The sequence below is a fragment of the Papaver somniferum genome, chromosome 2 (genome assembly GCF_003573695.1).
Source record: "Papaver somniferum cultivar HN1 chromosome 2, ASM357369v1, whole genome shotgun sequence".
NCBI classification, from domain to species: Eukaryota; Viridiplantae; Streptophyta; class Magnoliopsida; order Ranunculales; family Papaveraceae; genus Papaver; species Papaver somniferum.
The window spans coordinates 103,731,528-103,737,527 of record NC_039359.1 but is presented as its reverse complement, the minus strand read 5'-3'; positions in this window follow the sequence as shown (position 1 = coordinate 103,737,527).

Genomic DNA, 6,000 nt, shown 5'->3' with positions numbered 1-6,000 from the left:
GCCGAAAAGACCTATTAAATTTGTGTTTTTAGTGATCCTAAGACTACCCTAATAGGAAATAATTTTAGAAAGCCTGTTCCGTTCACCTGTAGCGTATATAAACTGATAGTTTTATTTGTCTACAAAGTTTTTTGTCTAAGGGATCAACTTATGGTTTTATTTCCCTAGATGCTCTTAACTCAACTAAAAGTTCTAACTTGATGGTCGATGAAAAATAATCCATCGGATAAAGGATTATTCCCTTAGAAAAGGAAAAAGTAAATAATTTATCTGTCAAAAGTATCGGGCTTCGTTGTCTAAAAAAATTGTCATTATATTTCTTTAAAGAATGTGAAAGAAGAACGTTCACAGACGAAGATATTTTTGATGCTTTTAAAATTACTCTTGAATGCTTACATTATCTTGCTCTACTTTAAAAAAAAAAAAAGGTAAATTCCTTGCAAGTTTCTCTTTTCATTCTTCCCTGAAATATACTGCCTTTCGTATATAACCATTTGATGAGGTATCATCTGACCCGTCTTCTTTAGTCATTTCGTTTGTGTCGAGAAGACGAAAACAGAGTTAGAGATAATGAGCGAGAAATAAAGTTTCATGGTTTTTGTTGCGAACTTCTGTTTTTAGTTTCGTTTTAATTTCTTCTTCTCTATTTATTTGCTAATACTTTTTAATTATGAGTAGTTAATCTTTTAATTGATTATGGATGATTTCAAAGTCCTGAACAATGAAGCATTATTTTCTTTAACCACGTTTATTTTAAGTTTATTTAATTGTTGATTATCTTTATTATTTTTATTGTCTAAGAATATTGAGGGTTTATTTAAAATGATCAATTAAATTAACCAATCAATATTTCTTCTACTAGTTTAGGGTTGTGTGATACGTGTAATTGTCACATCAACTCTTTACACAAGTAGTAAATCCCAAGAGCTGACAGAGGGATTTTGTTAAGAAATTGTGTGTAAAGAGAACACTAGTAAGCAGACCGAGCCTATGCGTCTGATGTTAGGATCAACCTGATTCACAGAGTATAAAGCATTCGACTAATTTACACCTTGAGAGCTTATTCTTGGTGGGTTGATTGGATAGAATCTGGTAGTCGAGCGCTTCCGTATCCAGTGGCAGTAGGAATCCGGGGGATAGCAGAGCTTATTGCTATTTTACAGTTCGTAACAATATAAGTTAAACAAGAAATAAATTTTTATTTAATTAAGCTTTGGTCCAGTGACGACGAATAATTCCTTAATCAACTTTCTTATTACTGTTTACAACAAAGTATTATTATTTTCTTTTATTAGTTACTTTGATTTAAAAATCCAAAAAAACCCATTTCGGTTACTTTTAACAACTACAAACTCCCTGCTCTTCGTAGGGACGAACTCCTTGCCATTATATTACTAGTTAATTGTGTGGAAAGAAGTAATTAATTTGTTGTGTAAACGACGCGCACCAAATTTTGGCGCCGCTTCCGGGGAGCAGTCGGTAGCTTTTAGTTGTTATTTTTGTTTTTTGTACTTTAGTTTTTTTTTATTTTGCTTCTTAATTTTATTTTTTTGTGTTTACAATGGATTAATAGTGTTCATAAACCGTCTAGAACGGGGGGCTATATTTTATAAACGATTTGTGTGCATTATTATTATTATTAGGTTTATTTTTTTTAATTGATTTTAATTAATTTTAATTGTTACAATTTTGTATCATCGTCATGTTTCCATTTGGAAATAACATGTGTACAAGATCATTCATATCACATTGGTAATCAATTTAATACCGGTTTTCAATCTCAGTCTTATTACAACTACCATCCATACCAAGGGTACAATCAAAACCAATATTTTGGCTATGATCAATATCCCACGGAAGGATATTCTCATACATATCAGCAACCTTATGATGGCATGTAAGTGAAAAATCACGAGGACGGAAGGATAGTTATGCTTCTGATCAATTATTTTCTAGTACTTTGTAGATGACGGAGAGTTTGGAACTAAAAACTTATGATACTGAATCAAGACATACTCCTCTTTATAGTGTTTTTCCTTCACTTATAGAAGAGATACGTTTCTAGAAACTCTATTGAGCATAAAGATGTCAAAAAACGTGTCAATGTAAGAAAAATTTTTAAGCAACACGAGCATCTAGAAGAAGACGGTGCATCACAAAAGACTCTTGATGAAATTAACAAGGTCATAAAATTGGATTTTTGAATGTCGTTTCGATATGGACGATTATGAGGAAGATTCTGATGAAGATGAGAATTATTTGGAAAGTCCTTGCAATAACGGTAAAGTTGTTCCTATTCCGTATCATTATAACGATTACTCGCCTATTCAAAAGGAGGAGAATGGATATGACATAACTATTGTTATAAATGGTGTAATATACTCAAACGAGGATTACATGATTTGCACCAATGAACTAGACTTTATATGAGATCATTCTGATTCCGATGACGAGGTTGTTGAAGAGATGGTGATTGAGAATGAAACCAAATTTATTGATTTCGTGAAAGACCCAATTGATCTAGCCAAGGATTATAATGATGCTGAGATTTTAGTCAAAGCAGAAACTGACGAAGAATGGCTAAAGAGCTTGATAGAGGACCACAATACACATGAGGTAAATAATTCATTGCAATTCTTTAAGAATGATAAAGATCCTGTAATACAAGATATTGTGGAAGGTTTGTCTAATCCTTTGCACATTTATAAATTTTTTGATTCACATCACTTAGAATTGGAGTTGTGTGCTTCCAAAGTTTACTTCTAATTACCCACCACTAGATGTGTTTGATTCTAGCAATGTGCAGGTTCACAGAGAGGAACCCAAAGAAGTTCCTATATTTTATGTTCTATATCTACTTCCGAGTGTAGAAAAGACTAAGTGGATGCTAACATTTTTGTGAAGTTGTTACTAGAATCGCAGAATATTTTCAGGTGGACTACCAGATTTTCAGATTACTGGTATATGGGGAGGTTCCATGCAACAAGGTGGATGTAGATTCCCCTGAGCTTCGTTATTTGCTTCCTCTGGAGGAGTAATGTGAATGAGTGCTAAGTCGGGCTGAGGGTGATAAACTAAGCGCTGAATGGGAGGCAACCCACTGGTTTTGTATTTCTATCTTTATCTTTTGTTTTTCACTAAAAATAACCCGTGCCATAACGGCACGACATGAGGTTAACAGAGAGTTCTAATAAATATCTAGAGATAACTCGTGCTGTAACGACACTGCTTTAGTTTGATATCTGACCGGTGTAATTTTTTTTTCTTCCGGACTTTAAATCAAATCATGTTCCTTTGCAAGATAGTTTTCTATTTTGTTTTAAACGAAAATAATGTGTATAAGTACATTGTAAAATTATTCATATACATTATTCAAAAACGAACACAAAATCATTTAAGTAATAGTGTGTATGCATATCCCTTTTATGAGTTATGAATAAAAATAAACAAATAAATCTCATTTCCCATTAGATTCATCATGCCACCACTAGATCCAATTAATGCATGTATGATATATTATGATTTCATTTAATGTTTCTTTGAATATCTTGAGTTAAGAGGTAATGCAATAATTAAAGATTAATAAATTTTGATTCATAATGGGAGGGGTTACAGAAACGACGACCGTCGGATGTCTTTCGCTGGGATGAGACTGGGATGGTCGGATGCAACGTTTGTCTCTCAAAATGTTATCCGACCGTCCAAATTCAAAAACCCATTCTGTTTTGTATTATAGATATCATATTTAGATTTCCCGCCTTATTTTACTTTGGATAAATCAATTACATTGAGGACAATGTAAAGTTTAAGTGTGGGGGAGTTTTTCCATATTTTGCATATAGAGTTTTTAACTTTCTTGAGTCGAATTTTTCAAAAAAAATTGTAAATATTTGCATAAAAATAAATAAATAATAATTAAAAAAAAAAGAAGCTTCAACTTGTAGAGATTTTAGAGTCACTAGCATACTTCTAGGTATGTTTACATAGATATTTCTGACCGACATAACTGAACTTGGAAGTGTTAGGGAACTACGTTCGGATTTCTTACTTGTTAGAGTGTTAAATAATGGATTTAATCATGCCGGTGGCAAATGAGGAGCAGGGGGAAATGCATTATTAGAGTTGTTGATCAATCATTAGTGGAGACTACCCATTTTCACATCAACCGAGGCACCAGACCATACATTCTTTGTAGATGACTAAAGAGCTTTCTTTTGAGTGTGTGTCACCGTACGTTAATTCCAGGTAGAATGGTGAACTACCCAATTTCACACCATTTTTCAGCACTATTTTTGTTCTCTTGAGTGCTAATTTTGTCAATCATGAGGGTGACATCTATAGATGAAAACCATCTTCTTGTAGTTTGATTTGCATTTAGCACCATTCTCTCTCTCGCCAACAACAGGTCCATAGAAATACACCATCATCAACAAGCGGAGCGACATCAAAATCTACAAGGAAAATTGAAGACGTTTAAGGGTTATAAGCAACAATACAAGGAAGAGCAAATTTCATATCCAAGTGAATCAACATACAATGAGCAGATTTTATATACCTGTTGAAGACTTACAATACAATGAGCATAATTCTATATCCAAGTATGAAGACTTATTTATAAGAGTAAAGAAAATCAAAAGATGAGAATTATTAAAGTTTATGATACGAAGACAATAGAGGTTGTGAAATTCAAGTGGTAAAATCATTCTTTCATGGCCATGTTATTTTTAGTCATTGCTATTATAGTTGCAATCTTTTTATATACAAAAAAAATACAATAATAATAATAATAATAATAGTAAAAAAAAAAAAAAAAAAAAAAAAAAAGAATAAGAAAATATATATATATATATATATATATATATATATATATACAAAAAGAAAAAAAGAAAGAAAAAGAATTTGCAATTAGGTTGTTATTTCATCAATAAAGCCATGAAAAAATAAAAATATATAAACAAGTTTCAAGCAACAAGGAAATTGAAGAGAAAGAGTTACAAATTGTCAGATTTCTACGAAATTCAAGAGTTTATCATCAACAGTTGAAGCCGAAGACCAAGACCAAGAAGATGAAGACGACGAGACGAAGACGTTTCCATTGGATGCTGTGAAAGTGGTGCTATCATTACCGTCGATCGGAAGTGAAGGTGAGTGAGTACTCCCATTCTTGCAATAGTGGTTGATTTCCTTTCGTAGAGATCATCAGAAAAATATTTTTATTTTCCACGATCTTGTGGGGTCTCCAGAAATAATTCGGAAGGTTTCCTTCCCACCATTCAACGTGTGTAGGATTTCTCTCTTCATTCCTACATGCACACATGTGAGACCCATAAAAAAGCCGTCTTATTGAGTGCAATTATCATAAAATCCTCTTAAGTGAGGCAAAAGTCGAGGTGAAATGCGTATTGATCGCCCTCAAACACGCCTTCTCTCATTATGGTGTGGTTATTTCTCACTCAACATTTAAGAATGAGAATATGTTCTTTGGTATTTCTAAATTTTTATTACTAGCATGCAGAAATTCTGTGTCTCATAGCTCTTTGGATGCTTGGGACGCTGGAACTCTTTGAAGTTTGAGTAGGTTTTGTGGGTATACCTCTCGTAATCCCTCACGAGACTATAACTTGTCCACTAGGGACACCTAGGGGTTTAAAGGCTTGCTGCACATGCTAAGTGCAACCGGGTCCTCAACGACAGGGATTTGTTTTATTTTAGGTTTGATACTTTGCTCGAGGACTAGCAAAAGCCAAGTGTGGGGGAATTTGATAAGTACATATTTCACATATAATTGGTGTCAATTCCATGCTAGTATTTGCTGGTTTTCTTGCAAATTATTGTATATTACGCTTGTTTTCTCTTATTTGTGTTTTATTTGGTGAATCATCCAAAAAGAAGTGAAATTGCACTTAATTGTGCAATAAAAGAAGCTAGGTACAAGTGGAGCAGGGCCAAAGACCAAGTGAAACTTGTTCAAGTACAATATTTCTACTTTTCATTGTGTAG